This window comes from Pseudopodoces humilis, chromosome 1, assembly GCF_049639895.1.
Source record: "Pseudopodoces humilis isolate 2021_Gansu_Grassland_sample_001 chromosome 1, ASM4963989v1, whole genome shotgun sequence".
NCBI classification, from domain to species: Eukaryota; Metazoa; Chordata; class Aves; order Passeriformes; family Paridae; genus Pseudopodoces; species Pseudopodoces humilis.
The window spans coordinates 56,845,602-56,863,118 of NC_142200.1; the positions used below are offsets into that span (position 1 = coordinate 56,845,602).

General features: G+C 35.3%; 1 long non-coding RNA gene across 1 annotated transcript; it reads right to left on the reverse strand.

The window, feature by feature from the left end:
• Positions 1 to 11,485: 11,485 nt before the first annotated feature.
• Positions 11,486 to 16,897, reverse strand: LOC148185100 (uncharacterized). The gene is made up of 4 exons (XR_015774081.1): positions 16,770 to 16,897; positions 14,661 to 14,729; positions 13,575 to 13,673; positions 11,486 to 12,376 (listed from the first exon to the last, which is right to left on the reverse strand). It is a non-coding gene; the product is annotated as an uncharacterized LOC148185100 (long non-coding RNA).
• Positions 16,898 to 17,517: the final 620 nt, after the last annotated feature.

Here is a 17,517-nt window from a genome sequence, read left to right on the forward strand (position 1 = left end):
AAACTCAGGGCTTACTAGGTCAACACTCAACAAAATGGTTCTTTGCCTCCATCAGAGATGATTTGTATACAGTTTCTGACAGGAAAGACACCCGTAGCTCTTAAAGCAGTTCTTGCAGGGTAACCATACCTTTTGAGAAACACAAGACTTCAACCCACTGTCCCAAATTCATCTGTACCAAACTGAAATGATTTCTGTCTTATACATGCTTTCAGGCTGTTGTCATCCTGTGATTCCTGCACATTACAGGTGTTTCCATGGCCCCATGTTCATGTAGGAGACTTTATACTTACTTTTTTTCCTCCCCTTTTTATTGTTTCTTCTTTCCTTAATCTGCCTCCAGATATTTCTCATGAATGAACTGAGAATTATAAATGAAATATTTTCAATCCAGAAAATGTAAAACCCACATTCTTTTAACTTTTTTTTTAAGGCTGCTAGGTTGCAGCCTCTTTCAAAATTGCTTCTGTGTTTGGAAATATTTTTAGCCACAGCTGAATGTTGTCTTAGAGTAGAAGATAGCTTTCTACTCTATCAGTGTTAGAACAGGATAAAAGAATGAGATCACAAGGCATTATCTAAGTTACAAGGTCTTCAGAGAGCCAAATGATGCATAAAAACCTTAAATTTTCCCCACCATTACTCTTAACTATTGCTGCTTATTTCTATGCTTTGTTAGGCCTGAATTTGATAAACACATAAAGGTTTAGAAAACAGTTTCAGGTTTCAGTGCTGAATCTGACAGTTGTTTCCATAAGAAACTGCAGTAGTCTCCCATCTTTTATTTGTTTTGGAGTAGCAGTAAATAAATCAAAAAATATAAATCCAGTTTGAGTAAACATAGTTTTTTGTTATTCAGTGATGAATAGTGAGAACCGTGCAATGAAAAGAACCTGTAAATTTGCCTCTCAAACACAAAACTTCTTTTTATTTTGTAAATTACTGCATTTAGGCATAATGCTTTGGCTTCATCCTTGCTAAAATTATATTTAAGCATGTTTTTCATTTCACTCTATCTTTCATTAAGATTTTTCATTTTATATTAACAATGGTTTTGATAAATCTGTAAAAAGAATAGTTGATTTCCAATCCCAATGGACAATACCACAAATTAAGAAGTTTAAGAAGCATTTTCTACATGTATAAACTGTTTTCAAACACAAAATCTTGTTTCTTCTTTCCATTCTCCTTCAACACAAGACATTTTCTTATTCTTTCTCTTTTTTTTTTTTGTCTCCTGTAAGTTTTAGTACTATAAACAAAATTTCCTTCAGACAATTAACATGCGTGAAGTCCATAATTAAATTAATATTAAATCCTACTTAGTGGAATCTTCTCCAAAGTAAGAGATTAAACAAAATGAGAGCCACCAGTGAGTAACTGAAAATATATTTGAACTTCAATTGACGAAACTTTTATATTACAAAACAGATAATTTTAACACATGCTTCTCATATTTAATATAAAAAAAATCAATAATGATGAAAGCCAAGTGAAATTTTGACTTGAATGAAGTTGAACACAACTGATATTTGTATCTCTTACTGCAAAAGAGTGTAGTCAAATCGTTAAGGGGAAACATTTAATGGATTTCCTTTTTACTGAACCAAGTTATAGCTAAAATATCTTGCTGTTCTGAGTATTTCTTCACTTTCTTGTCCAAAAAATAGAGTTATTTTTAAATTTACTTTCATTAGTGTGAGAGATACAGTGAAATGTATACTTTTAGTATTTTTTTCTCCTTTACAGTACTTTTTATGAAAAAGGAAGCAAATAACAAAATGCATACACTCCTGTAGAAAGCAATAGCAACATTTCTTGCTGTATTAAATCTTTTAGCACTCTGTAAGTTCTCAAGTTCTGGGAATAAACTCTGGTGCAATTATGCAAACTCATAAAGACTAAGGTATATTAAGACAGCACATAGCTGAGTGTTCAGCTTTGGGCAGTTTACATCTTCTGCTCAAGGAAACTTGTAAACCTTTTTTATAAAAACGTCAGATCTATATGGGATGTGTCTTCATAATCAGCATCAGTCGTCAGCTCTCACCCAAAAAATAAAGTGTGCAGCCAGCCAATTCACAGAATTCTTCAGGGCTGCTAGAATGAATGACAAGTGATCAGTAGATCTTAAATATTTCTGTGATAGCCATTCCTGCTGTGTCTTATTTCATTAAGGGACTTGTGATATCTTCAGTCATCCCCTTCTACTGCAGATAACCACATTACTTAAATTATTTGATAAACTTATCAAACTCTACCATAAAAAAGTTATGTATCTTATGCATGTTACTTTGTTTGGCTACTACTCAAAATTTAATTCTTATGATTGCCAAAAGATCTGTTCTGCTTTTCTTTTGCTTCAATATATTTCTGTCCAATTTAACAGCCACTTATAGCTATGCTAGAACTATCATTTTGTTTGAACAGCTCTTGTACTCAAGTACTGTGTTTCATGTGCCCCTTATGCCTTCATTTTGCTAAATAAGACAATTTTTGGTGTCCTCTTTTAGGAAGAGTACATGATTCACTCTATTATTTTAATAGAGGATTGTTTGTAATTTTTTCCCATCTTGACTGTGCAGGAACAGAACTGCATTTAGCATTGGAGATGACAATGCTAAAATGAATTGACTAATGGATTGACTAATTGTAGTGCACTGACAAATTGTCATCCAGTGCATGACAATTCCTCTCCACACATGCAGATCTATCTTCCTTGATGTTTCCAAAACTTAACCCACCTTTTAGTAACTAATCCTAATTACAAATGACTTGCAATCCTTTCAAGGCTTCCTCATTCAGTGGTTAATTTTTAGCCAAAGCTTATTGTCATATATTTATATTAATTCAAGTTCTGTCATTCCAGACATTGAGCCATACATATATGTGGAAGGTCATACCTCCAACATGATATATTGATCTTCATCTATACTGAAAATGTCTCCCATATTTTTTTCTCTCAATCAAAAAAGCCCTGCATCAGTTTTCTTCTCCCTTTTTGTTTATGCCTTTTTGGTTTTTTGTGGTTTTTTGGTCACAATCATAAAAATACTAAATAAGGTCTCTGACCTGTGAGAATTTCACTAGTACTCTCTTCTCTTTTTTTTGACATAATTCAATTCTTCTCCTTCAGCTTTTTTTCCACTTTATCACTCTTATAAAAATTCTGTCTTCCTCATTTTAGCCTAAATTTTTCAACATGGTAGTGCATTACATGCTTCACTTATGCCAAGATAGATGAGATATACATCATTTCCCTTCACTTTAAAACTCAGTTATCTCAGAAAGACACAAGAGTACTCTGTTGAAATAGTCTTCATAAGTGTAGTTGGGAATTAAAGTATATGCAACATAGCTACATTTAGCAATCTATTTTCCAGTTTCTCCAGTACTGCAAAGAGAATCTTCCTCTAAGTGAGCCTTAGTGCCCCAGAGGCTTAAATTTATTGTGCATGCAGTTAGATGTGACTGCTTGGAAGAGAAAGGCACCTTTTTTCCTCAAGCCCTCTGTTTCTTTCCCAAACCTATTTTGCTGTAAGATTCAGGAATCTTGGAGGAAGCAAATTACACATAGCAAGAACTCTAAGGTTTTAATGACAGCTTTTTCATGATGAACTACTGGTAAGAACAGTCACTCGTGGAAAATAAGACTATGTTCAGTCTAAGAAAGAAGTAACATCTCCCCCCCAAAAAAAAAAATTATTAATCTCCTTGCAATTGACATTTGGAAACCAAAAATCAATGTATTTTATGTGATGCTGACCAAAATAAGGGCAGCCTAGATCTAGCTCTTTAAAGAGCTCACAGCTCTTTAAGGTTGAAAGTATAATAAAAATATTCTGATCCCTGCTCATGTAGCTTCTGTCTTAGCCAGATACCACTGCAGGTACTACATGTTACAGATAACTTGCTCTGGAAACCTGCTTTTGTTCCTGTGCCTTTACTGTCTCCAATACTTGGTAAGAGGTTGTCGCTCTATTAGGAACGGCGAGATTGAACGACACAGACTCTCTAGGAGTCAATCAGGAGAATTTCTCGTAGTTTATTACTTCAGGTCTTTTTTATAGACCGATACGTGGAAAGTACAGAAAGGAAACTCTTATTGCTTAGCAAACTACTACATCACCATCATTGGTCAGTGGGGCACACCACCCCCTGACTTTCTCCTGCAAAGAAAACAAGGGACAGACAAACAGCACCTGCAAGGCTGTTTTCTGTCTCTGAGGATTGTTTTAAATCCTCCCCATGAATTCTCAGGCCGCTTTCTCAGGCAAGACTGAGAAAGCTATGTGGTTTGCAATTTCTACAGTCAATCTGTTTCAGAGTTAGCATCCACAAGAGGTGGATCCCCTCACGTTTCCCCCACATCCTATGGCCCGTGAACTCCAGAAATTCTTCCATCCAACTTTATAAAACAGCAGCTTCTCCAGCTCAGGTTGAATGTTCTCCAACTCAGGACAGAATGCTGTAGGAATCATTGATTATTATTACTGCTGATTAGCAGTAGGCAAAATGCCTTATGGGGATTTTTTTAGATGAAGACTGCTGTTAGCTTGGTTTTTTCAGTTGTTTTGGATTTTGGATTTTTTTTTAATCCTTAAGCTTTCAGAAGGCAGATGTTTGTTTAACTCGAGAGATGCTTTAGACATGCCCTGAAGATACATAGGGCTGTTCACAGTCAATAGAGACATCTCAACTATGTGGCACTGCTTTCCTTCTTGTGCACTTCTCTTTCCAGTGACTCTCATCAGTGACATTTGGAAGCAACAGGAGTTGGAGACTGCTACTCCCATCATCACACCAGGCCACAGAAAGTGCCTATAACTGTATGTTTACAGAGCAACTCTCACTTTGTCTAAATATGTTCTTAAGACATATGTATTAATGAGCTTCTAGTTAGTACATTAGCAATTTTTAAGGCAAAGTAAATGATAATGAAATTGATAGATTTATTAAAATGCCCAATATTTATTTTTTTTTTAAATTTTCTGCTGAAGTTTGGATTTTTTTTTCCCAATTATATTCTTTATGAGTTTCAATATTGGTATCTGTTGATGTTTTTAGTTTCATTGCAATAAGCTTAAAAAAAGAAAATCTGAGAAGGCAACTCAAATTAAAAAGAAATCACAGACAGAGAAATCAGAAGTTTTCCCAACCATGTTACTGGTATATCATGTATAGATCTTCAAAGAATCAATATCTAGTCTACATTTGCCTAATTGTATTGAGTGATAACTTTTTGATAGTGGCAGAGGCTATGAGCAGAGGTCAGGGTCTGACACATACACAGCTGGTTCCAGCCCCTTCCAGCTGGATACTGTGGACCACCACTAGTCAAAATTAAGACCATCTCCCAGGGTGACTTTATGATGCTTGTATCCCCAACTGTCTGTTCTGTTTATGCTGGATATTAAGCTCTTCACCTTTAAGATTGGCTCTGAGAGCGAAGGGAGGAAAGAAGAAGTGCACAGTTTGTTTTCAGAAGCCGCACTCAATCCCCCACATTCCTTCTCATGGACTCTGGTGTCTGCAGCATGGACAAACAGCAGGACAGAGCTCTCCTTTGCTTTTAGTTAGTTTTTAGCTAGCTGAGGCAGAGAAGTTCCCCAGACTGTGATTTTTCTTCTTCTTGGAACTGGCCAGCCTGCTCTGGACTGAAAACCCAGAAAACACCAGGAGCTCACGCCTGTGCCCCACCAGGGACCGGGACACGGCACTTTCCAGCCCTGGAGGGACTGGTAAGGGACTGAGTGAGCTGAGTTACACCCCATGGCAAGGACTTTCTGAATTTGCCATCTCTCCAGAACAGCAATATTGTTTAATATTATCCATTTATTTATGCTTGTGCATACTTTGTTTATTAAAGAAATAATTTGAATCTTCTTTCTAGAGGGACCCCTTTGGAAGTTTCACCCCAAATTTGCCCTAAACTAGGACAGACCATCAGCCAAACTGGTGTTGCCCATGGGAAAAGAGATTGATGAAAAGCTAAAAAAATGCTGTACAACAGATGTGAGAGAAAATATCAGAGAAACAGTCTTGCAAACACCCAGGCCAGAGAAGGAGGGGGGAAGAGTCCCCAGAAATTCCTCTGGACTTACTTAAGGATTATTCTAAATAGTTGGCTATTTCAGTCACTTGGTCCTCATTTGACATCCACTAACTAACATTGTTTTGGCACCTAGAGGATTTTGGAGCATAAAAGTCACATCAACAATTGCTTATCAATACAGAGTCCAAGATGCAAAAGGGCATCTTATTCAAGCTGATTTTAAAGGTGGTTTGTGGCACCTATCTGTTGCAAATCTTTCCAGCTGTACCAAGATAATTATTTGAAATGAACTGCAGTGTCTGTGTGCAATCTACAATTCAAGGTCATCTCATCCTTAGATTGATCTCCTTGCATTTCTGTAGCTAAAATGTAAATATGAACATGTATATAATTACATGCAACTTGTTAAATCTAGCTGAATTTTTTTTGCTAAGTATTGGCACACCGGCAGATATATATGCACATATGAAAATCACTGTTGTAGTCCATTGAAAAAGGAAATAGTAAATCTCTGGTGTCTGAGCATATTTGATATACCAGCTTGATTTCTGTATTCCCATCACATACTATCAGCTGTTAGCTTGAAAACAAGCTAAACTGTAGGAACGTAATAAAGGATATGAAGTGCCTTTAATTTTGAACTCATTTGCAATATGTTTTACATTACTCTGGAATTTTTAATACAGTCTTTCATTAAAACACCCATAACATCCCATCATTCTTTGACAAGCTGAAATGCATAAGTAGAATATGATAGTGCAATAACAACTACTAAAATGTTTAAATTATTTATTTAATTTAAATTTTCCAATGGGAGGTGAAGGCAGATTAAAATTTTAATGCCATTAAAATGAAACTGCTTTGGTTGGTACCATAGGGAAGTAAGAGTGAAAAAAAAAAAAAAAGGAGGTTACAGTCAGAATCCCAAAATGAATATTTTTCCACTTAATGCCATTAAGTACAGATATTTAAGGTATAGTTTAATCATGATGCCCACAACATTTTTCAGTTCCATCTGAACCCCAGACTCTTAATACAGACATAACCAGTAGTTCCTCCTTATTGCATTTTTATGCTAGCTTACTCTTTGTAATGATAGCTAGTTGTTTTTTATAGCCTGTCCATTTCTGGAAGTTACTCTTCCACAGGTTCTTCACAAGGGCTTACTTTCCTTACATTTCCAAGTGCACGCCAGTCATACCCATCTATTATGCTTCAGGTCAATTTGTCTGGTATATCACCATTTAAACTTACATAATAATGTTAAAGTTTTAGAATATATTTGCTCTTACAGCTTTCCACAATATACTTTTCAATAATTAATCCTGTAAGCAGGAGCTGCAGAATAAGTAACAGCTTTATTAGTGGTGTATGATCATACACCCCATAATGGTAAAAATAAGGTACTTGTAATTGGATAAAAAATAAATAGCATATCACAAGTGCTGTGTCCTTTTCAATAATAAAAGTTTTCATTTTGTAAAGCACTCACATTTATCAGTGAAGGTTTGATTGGTGATTTGGAGGAAAAGTAACATTAAGACCATAGCATCCCCATTGATGTAAACAGTTAATTGCTCTTTGCTCATTCTCTTTTGGGATATATTATCTAATCCACACTCAGTCCACATAATATATGTTATTTTTCTTTCATACCATTAAAACATTGTATAGTAACCAAAATTCATTAGATATATTTCATTGCTATTATGTTAATAAAATATAAACAAATTTAATACTTAGCATTTGTAATACTTTGCATTCCATAAATTTACATATAACTAGTTTAGTGAAATCAATTTGCCATAAACTCATAGTGAATCTAGTACCATTATTGTTTATGTGTACTCTTTACTTCATATGAAAATACCTGCAATCATAATGATCATTATATTCACTTGTATCTAGTAACATTTTCCTTGCAGTGCTCTTTAAATAACCAATGATATTTAACCACCCTTATATGTGCTGGAAACACAGAAAAATGGGGCACAAAAACCTTTATGGAGATTTATGGAGGCCACTGATAGCAACTTTGTGAAACAGGAGTCAGAGACAGTCTGTGTGATATAGGTGGCAGTCAACATAGGTGATGGAGGAAAGTGCTCTGCTGGGTCTGATAGTTAGGAAAAAGGAATTGCTGTTTGTGGGTGTGAAAATCTACGCCAACTTTGATGCAGTGATCAGTGCAGTGGTAGATTTCAAGATCTTAAGAGGAGGGAGAAAGGCCAAATGAAGGACCACGGCCATGTATTCTAGGCGAGCAGACCTTAACTTAATCTGTCAGCATGACATTTCAGAGCTTTTTCTTTTCAAAATTACGGTCAGTTTTATCACTTTCACTGTATAACCAGCATATCCATATATAGATAATAATTCATATATAGATATTATGAAAACATACCTTTTCATTCTCTAGCTAAACCACACACATAACATTGAAAGTGAAAATTTAGATTCAGAATCTCCAGCTGTCAATAAAACTGTATGGATATCAAACACAGAATGCATTCCTGTCAGAAATTCTTACCCGAGACTCATACCTTTCTAGCCTACAAAATCTTCAGGAAAAGTAAAACCTGAATCTTCTCAAAACATCTGGAGGGCATCCAAGACTGATTAATGTTTAGGTCAATTATTTATGGTTTGTTTCAGAATTCTTTCCTTTCTCTTTCTGCCCACTCCTCCTTTCCTTGGACTCTAATTCTTGATATTAGAGGTGTGCAATGCTGTTTTTTCCCCTTTTCATCTCTAAAAGTTACCTGTTGCCAGTCTGACATCCACTGAACTTCCTCAGTTCACGTTATAACTCTATTTCTAGCGTTGTGCAAATACAGCCTGAGATGCATGAAAGGACTGTGAAATACAATTCTGGATACCACTTCCTTAAAGCTCTGTGTTGTATGTAAGGAGTCCAAACTTATAACAGCTTCAGCCTGCCTCTCTTACTCTGCTTCTAATGTGTTTCTCTTCTTAACAAATTATCATAGGAAAGTTGCAGTCAATCTTGGGAACATGACTACCACAAGGGTGATGAGAGAGCTGGTGCTGGAAAATAATTCTTGCAGAGTGGTGGACCATATCTGGAAAGATCAGTAAAGTAAATTGGAACATAACCAAACATAACTCTCAGCAGTCCTTAAAACACTTGGAATCTGAATCTATAAAGTTGTAAAGCTATAAAGCACAATGTGCAAACAATTATTCATCTGGCAACACCAACAAACTCATAACTCTCCAATTTAGCAAGAATTTTACAGGTGGAACCATATCAAAATCCTCACAGAAGTACAGGTAGATCAATATCTCTTCCATTGCCCAGTAATACAGCCATTCCATTATAGAAAGCAACTAGATTAGTCAGGTAAAATTTTTCATTAGTGAAGCCAAGTAGTCTGTCTCTAATGCCTTCACTTAAAATTTGAACAGAATTTCAAAAATATTAACTCAGACAAATGGAACATAAATAAAAGACTGCTGGTAAGCAAATTAGCAATGTATTGAGATGCAATGCATTGCTCTGTTGACTTCCATATGACAACACATTTAGTTGAATTTTTACACTGATAGAAATAAAGGCCAGAACTTCCATATGGCATTGCTTGTCACAGAAGTTTTGGTAATTTAGGGAGAAAATCTTTATTTTGCGACACCTCTAGAAGCTGGTAAAAGAACTGGTGTCATGTATAACAGAAGATTATGCACAACTCTCACCTAGATTATTACAATTAAAAAACACAGATTATTAAATATTAATTATCTGCATTAACTGTGCATTTACATTTAGCACATTTACATGTACTACCAAGTTTCAAAACATATGAGGGCCATTAAAACTAAAAGAAAACAAGAGTGTATAGTCAAAAACAATGCAGGCTTCAAAAAATCCACATTGCACTCGTAATAACCAGTGATTATTATACATTTTAAAGAATAATTGCTTGTCAATGTTGCATTAATATGCTAGGAGCTTTTGCTGATCTGTAAATTGCTATCAGTGCAATGCCTGAAATTATATGCATATTATTTTTTAATATATGTTTTTATGTGTTACATTAGAAAGTTACAAAATGCATCTACATTTTTGAAGTGTTCCCATTTCTAAGGCCCACATTGCAAATCTATGCATTATTCCTTTTGCTTCCAAACATACATTTTTTTAATAAAAGTCTTCACAGTTGTTAATCTGTAATTTTCTTCTCTATCTTATGCTCTGGTAATTGAGAGTCTGATAAAAATATCTACTTTGTGCTTCAGTTCTAAAGGAAACTAATGCTGAAGGAAGCAGATCTCATAAAATCTTCCACACAGAAGTTGCATAGCAACTGTACAGAATATGTCCTGTAACAATAAACCCCCAAAGACTGAAGAACCTGCTGTCCAGTGTGCTCTTGGTCACCCTCATGATATATTTACATCATCAGAAGAGATGGCCTCTGGGATAAAGTCCTAAAACAAAAGGCTTGGAAAGTAAACATCCCTAGCTTTAAACATTTTCCTGCCAATCCACAAGGCAAAATACCGTCTACCCAAGAGAAGAAAAAAGTCAAGTGCAACTAGGAAAAAAAATTCATTGAGAAAAAAATTGGTGTTTTTCCCATGTCTAAGACACAATAACTTTTTTTCAAAAAGTTTTGAAGAATTACATTAACTTCCAGCCAGCTACTCATTAACGTAGTTTAATATAAACACTTAAAAATATTCCATCTCCAACATATACTGAAGCAGAGGAAAATAGTGGACGTGCTCTCCTCAGAAATTAGACTAGCAGGGCTGTCCTGTACTCTGACTTCTTACCAGGACGTTGGTTAAATCATAAGACAATCCTCATCAACAATGAAAGGAAAAAAAAGTCCTCTTGATGTATCCCTGAACTTGCCTGGTTTATTGTAATCCCTCTACCCATTCAATGCAGGACATTTTGCCTTCAACAAAATCCAGAGTTTATTGATCAGTCTCGTAACATGTAAGCTGACTTATTTGCTCAGCAATCTGTTCTCATGGAAACAAATTCTCCTAAACGCACCATCCTAGAAAAATCAAAAGTAATGCAATTGCACATTGATTTTTTTTTTTTAATTTCTATGCAGACACCACGGTGAAGTGATCTTTCTCTTTCTTGAGAAAGATCTTGATTTAAGTTGAGAAAAAAACAAGAATCATGTGTGTCCGCTTGTTTTCGGTTTAACCAAATAAATTTATTCATTATATTTATTCATTCCCAATCCACATTACTTCTCATTGCTGAAATATCTATGCTATTTTCTAAATTAAAAATAGAATAGAGAAGTTCAGTTACTTACTTAAATGATCAAAGTGATAACTTTATCAGAATTAACACATTTGTATGGAAACAAAAATTTTTAGATACATTTCTATGAATGTACTACATCTGTCCAAAAACTGGTTCTCAACCTGGCCTGGATACATTACAAATCACACAAAAGCTCAAGGGATTTTTTTGCTTATTTTGGGGTTTGTGGGAGGGTTTTTTATTGGAGGAGAGGAGAAATTTTAATGAGGCCACTAATAGAGGAATATCACACTACTACCTTAACATTTAAGGAAAAAAATTAGCTAATTCTGGACAATTTCCATCTAAACAAGGACTTTTATAAGCAGAACAGGACCACATGCCGTTCATATCATGGGCCCATGGCAAAGTAAAGGAATATAAAAGAAAACCCTCAATATCCTTGAGGTTTATACAGTTTTCATTTTTTTTAACTTTGTGGGTGAGACTTAGAGTATGGCAAGGACTCTGAAACAGCCCTTGACCAAAGACCCATGGAATATGTAGAGTAAATGCCCAGCATCAAAATTCTGTTCTTCTGTACTTTGTTTTCTTTCACTAGCAACAACAGGATGTACCATGGTGGTGTTGTAAGGCTTTTCTTCTCACTCTGGTTTGTATTTTCATTTTTGTCTATCCATTTTATATTACCATCTTAGCCACAGAAAAAGGGTAAAGGAAGGAAAGCACTAAGGTAAAAGAGAGAAAAAAATAAATAAAGGATTGTCTTTTTCTAGATTTGGTAGAATAAAGATTAATTTTCTTCCAAAAATTAAAATCTAAAAATATCCTAATAGCTCCATGAGCTCAGCCTTGAATATTCTGACATCTGCTGAACCTGGCCTCTGCAGTACCAGCAGTAGTAAATGCATCACAGAAAATAGGTGTGGAGAGGACACACAGCTGCAAGGATTATACATATGTGCTGGAGAGAATTCTTGCTACTTTCCAAAAAACTTTTGAGTGACATGTCCATTAATGAGTTGGGCTTGCAGAATGTTGGAGGCCTCGCCTAGGACAGATGGATGCTATGAAAAGCAAAAAGAAAAAAAAGGATATCATTTCAGTTGCTTCTTTTTCCCTTTTTCTCAAACTCATAGTAAAGCTCTTCTATAAAGGACAAACAGGACAGTGACTCTTATCTGTACCAAATGCTTAAAGCCAGTGTTAAACCCACTAGTGGCAATAAAGAAAATGTTCAGCATCTGGCAGTGAAACAGAAGTGGATTTTTCTGAGACTATACAATTACTGACAAAGAGAGAAGAATTACATGGGAAAATGATCCAAGACATAGAATTGTTGCACTTTGGAGACATTTATTTCCTTGTGGTACAGATGAGTAAACCAAATTTTTACTCAGGTAGGTAGGACCAGCGGCATAGAAAAAAATGCATGTATCTATTAAAATATACTTCCATGGATCCATTAAAATATACTTCCAACAGTCAAATTTCTTAAGCCTGGTTTCATGTCAAGTGATTCCTCAGGCAAAGTTAGGAATGATTGGCATCTTTCCATAAAAACATTAATACATTAACCATGTGAACTGTTGAACCAGTGAACAAGACTGATTAAATTAAAATCAGACAATTCACTTAGGATGTGAAGGAAAGGGATGCATTGTTGCAAGGTTTATGTTCAGAAGTTAACTGAATAAGCAACTGGCATTGGACACGTATTAATTCACCCATAATTTGATGAGCTACATAAGAACCCCAGCTTTGACTAAGTCACTGTCTTTATTCTGAGTTTTTCACATTGCTAACTGTGAAGAATGAAGCAGCAGAACAAAGTTAGAAATAATGTTTAAAATACTGAATCAATTTCTTCTGGAAAACCAGAAATATTCATACTTTACTAAGACTTTTACCAGTCTCTAACCAAGTTCTTCTTCCTTCATGGATCAAAAAAAGCCTAGTGGTAGTCAGGGAGTGGTAGGCTTAAGCAATGGTAAGTATAATCTTACATGTTCTTCAACCACCACAGATCTGACATCCTCCCTGCATGCCTGGGATGCTTCAGTGAATTTCTTGAACTTGGCTCCCCATCGATACAATTTGGATCCTCCAAGCAGAATGTATTTAAATAAACCTTCTGTCTGGTGTTGCTAATATGTACTTAATTAAACAGAACGAGCCATGTGTTTAATCAGGAAAAGAATTATTTGATTTGCAAGCTAGGAGAAATTAAACAGGGCAAATATTCTTAAGGGGAATCATTTTTACCTATACAGATTCTGGAATTGCTGACTGTGAAACCCTTGAAAGATACCCAAGTCTTCATAATATTTCTCTCTCTGGTATGCAAAGAAATTATCAAATACTCTGAAAAAAAAAAAAAATCATGCCGTCTATATATGGAAATTTTTTTTGACAGTAAAGATTAATTTAATCTTCATGGAAAAAAAACCAAAACAAACCCACAACCTACTTAGAATATCTCCCTAGCCTTCAGATAGATATAAACCACAAAGCCTTACCCTACAGATTCACTGGACCTTTTGGCACCACAATGCCAAATATAGGTATACCATCAGCACTTGATTAATATTAATCTCCTCAAAAATTGTCAAAATGAAGTTCTGGAAATTGAGCAGTAAAAATGTGACAGAACTCTTGTCTTGATCCAGGACAATTAGTTTGAGTTAGAAGCAGAAATACAGCCATTGGCACAGACAGACAACTTTAAGCCAAATATGAAAAACAGTACAATCATAAGGAGATTGAGAGTCTCTCCATGAAAAACCAAAAACATTTATTTTATTTTACAGAATCATATTTGGATTTGTAATACTGAAATTTTAGAATCCTAACAAGGATGAATATGCAATTTATAAACATTTTCATAAACCAAGATATTGTTAATTAAAGATTGTGGAAAGTAAAGGAAGGTGCCTGCTAACAGCTTTCTAATGAGAATAATGCTAAAATAAAACAAAATGTTCAAGGAATGAAACAACATATTTACAGGATACAAGAAAATACAAAAATCTGAGGTTGTTCAATGAACTGTCCACTTATCATTATTGAAATTATTCAAAGATAGTCATGAGATATTTTTAATTTACCTTTACCATTTTGTTTTACTTATTTGTTCTGTATTTACTAAAAAGCATTGCTCCTACAAAAGCATGCTTAGCTGCTTTCTTATTTTCTACAACAAATGGGATTAATCATGAATGAAAACAATGAATACATCCCCAAATATTAATGATTTGAAGCTGATAATTCTATGTCAATAAAAACCAATATCTGTGATGAAAGCTATAGCATCAACCACAACTCTTTCAGTCAGTGTTACCTTGATTTTACCTTGGAGGATGCTTTCCTGATGCTCTCCATTCAGAGAAAGTTGCCTCACCACATCCTTGATGGTAGCAGCTGAGAATAGTATAGATCATGGTGTTACACCACTTCTCCGAACAACGACAGTAAGAGTGGAAGGCAAGGTGTGATTTAAAGGAACTTTAATGATGCTGAGGAGAGGCAAAATAGAAAAAGACCATTTCCCATTGTGTTTGCCCTTCCAGTGGGAAGCAATCTTTATAGTTTTGTCTACAATGTCAATATCTCCACATGTAAAAGAAAATATTTCACCCCACATAGGTGTATTTTATCAACAGAGCAGTAATTTTATTTCAACATCAATCTATGACAAATATTTAGGATGTCAAATAGTCTCCAATTTGATGCATGTCTATTTTGCTTAACTTTCAACATGATTTTGCTTAGAATAAGAATTTTACGAACTTTTCCTGTATCAAGACTGTAATAATAATTTTTTTGTGTCGCAGAAATGGTCAATAATATTCATTAATATTTAGAGCATTTGTCAGTCTGACACAACCAACAACTTAAAATGAAGAGTCAAACCCATAAAACAACATCCTTCCACATTTAATGTGGACACAAATAATGGCATCAGCTAATGATGAGAGATAGAAAGTCAACAACATCATTAATTTAAAGATTATCTGCAACGAAGGAATAAAATAACAGATATATTTGCAAAGGAATATCAATTTAAATCTCTTCTAATTACATTGACAATAAAGCAGGGCAATGGTGGGGAAAAATATGTATTTCTGAAGTAGTACATCATTATGGCAGGCATGTTTCGCACTGGTACAAACTGCTCTCCACATAGTAAAATACAGCTTTATCTTCTTCAGTGAGAAATACTTGAAATAATTGCAAACAATTGAGATGAGGTCACTTAAATCTCCTTGACTGAATTAAGGGAGTAGGGGATTGATTATTTACACTCAGAAACGCCAACAGAGCCTTGCCTCAGATATCAGTAGAAACAGGAGCAGTCCCAAGGTCCACTGCAGTAGAGGTCTCCAGAAACTACCATTACTGTGCTTTGGGCCCAATACTTAAAGGATTTCTCCAGAATGTAAAGTTACTATGCATTGAGCCAAATACTTAATTTCTCATTTTAATTACTGACATTGCAAGCATGCAAGTTGAACTTCAATTAACATTAATACTGCATCAAATACCAATAGGTCTTATCAGTAATAAGCAGCAATCAGCAACAAATGAGATTACTTTAGCTGCATATTATGCCAGCAATGAGAATTTTAGGTGCACAACAAATGACTTAAAATATAAATACCGTCCAAGACTGCAATTAAACAAATTCTACTGTTGTTCTTTCAAATTACTTACTACAATCTTGTATATATTATGTTGTAAAGGAGATAGAGAAATTGGAACCATAAGATACTCTCTCATTTTCATTATGCAAAATTACGTAAATTACTTTTAAATCTGGCTTTTTTTACTGAAGCCAATGTATCACTTTTTCTGTTGTCTGGCCTAATTGTTGTTGTTGTTATGATCATTCACATACACAGCCTTTTTTCTTTAAAAGACCAAGGAAACTAAAGTAAGATTTTGTCAGCATTGTTATTTCAGGATAGACAGGCTTCACATGGAATAGAGTTATGTTAAATCTCAGAAATAGATAACATCTGTATCTCATTCCATAAGCAGCGTTATCATCCAAAGATCTACTAGTTCTGAATCCTCAAAGGAAATCTGAGAGTCCTCTTCTAACATTTTAAGAGTTTCTCTTCTACACTGCTATGACTTGTGGATTTTAATAAATAAGCATATCTTCCACTTTTCTCCTAGATCAGTTTGCTTTTCTGTATTTACTTTTCTCTTGTAATGATTTTACTGCTTACAAAGTCTGTGTTAAAACTTCTGGATGTTCTTCTTTGATTGTATTTGTCAGACAAAATCCTCAAGTAAAGCAGTAGCAGACTACATTTTTGCCAGTAAGCTTTTATTGTTAGTCCTGTTAATGTTTTATGGCTAATGATTAGTCATCCAATGAAGCAATTATTTAATTAATAAAGGCCTCTTTAATTTTATTGTTCAATGGCTATTGTTCCCAAATATTATACTCACTCTGGATCCTGAGGTGGGCAGTTTTGTTCTACCTGAAGAATAGTGGAGGATTAAAAGCAGTTATCAGTGTCCCAAGGTCTGAACTGGGAAGTGTCTGGTCATGGTGATAACGATGGAGTCCTTTTCTCCTCAGTCTCAGTGACCACTTAGGTCATTTTTACGTATATACTTATCACAGCTTGCTTCCTCCTCCTTGTTTCCCAGCTACAGCTTGCACAACTGTCTTAGTTTAGGGCAAATTAGGAAGGAAAACTCCAAATGGGGATTTCCCCAGGGAAATGCCCCTCCCCACTAACTGGTCCGGGAAAAGAAAAAAAAATTCCTTAGAGAGAAGTGGAAAAAGCTGTTTATTTAACAGAAATTGAGTAATATTAAATAATAAAACCTCTTGCTGTTCGATGGGATGGCAAGTCTAGGAAGAAAAGTCCTTTTCATGTGGTGTAGCTCGGCTCGCTCAGGTTCTTATCAGTCCCTCCGGCGCTGGAAAGTGCCGAGGCCCAGGCCCCGGTGGGCCACAGGCGTGAGCTCCTGGGGTTTAGCTGGGTGTTCAGTCCAGAGCAGGCTTGCACAGATCCAAGAAAATTGGGAAAAAAACAAACAAAGGTCTAGGGCACTCCTCTGCCTCAGCTAGCTAAAACTAACTAAAATCCAGAGAGAAGCTCTGTCCCGCTGTCTGTCCGTGCTGCAGACACCACAGTCCAGGAGCGGGATGTGTGGGAGTGATGTTTTTCCTTAACACAAACTGCGC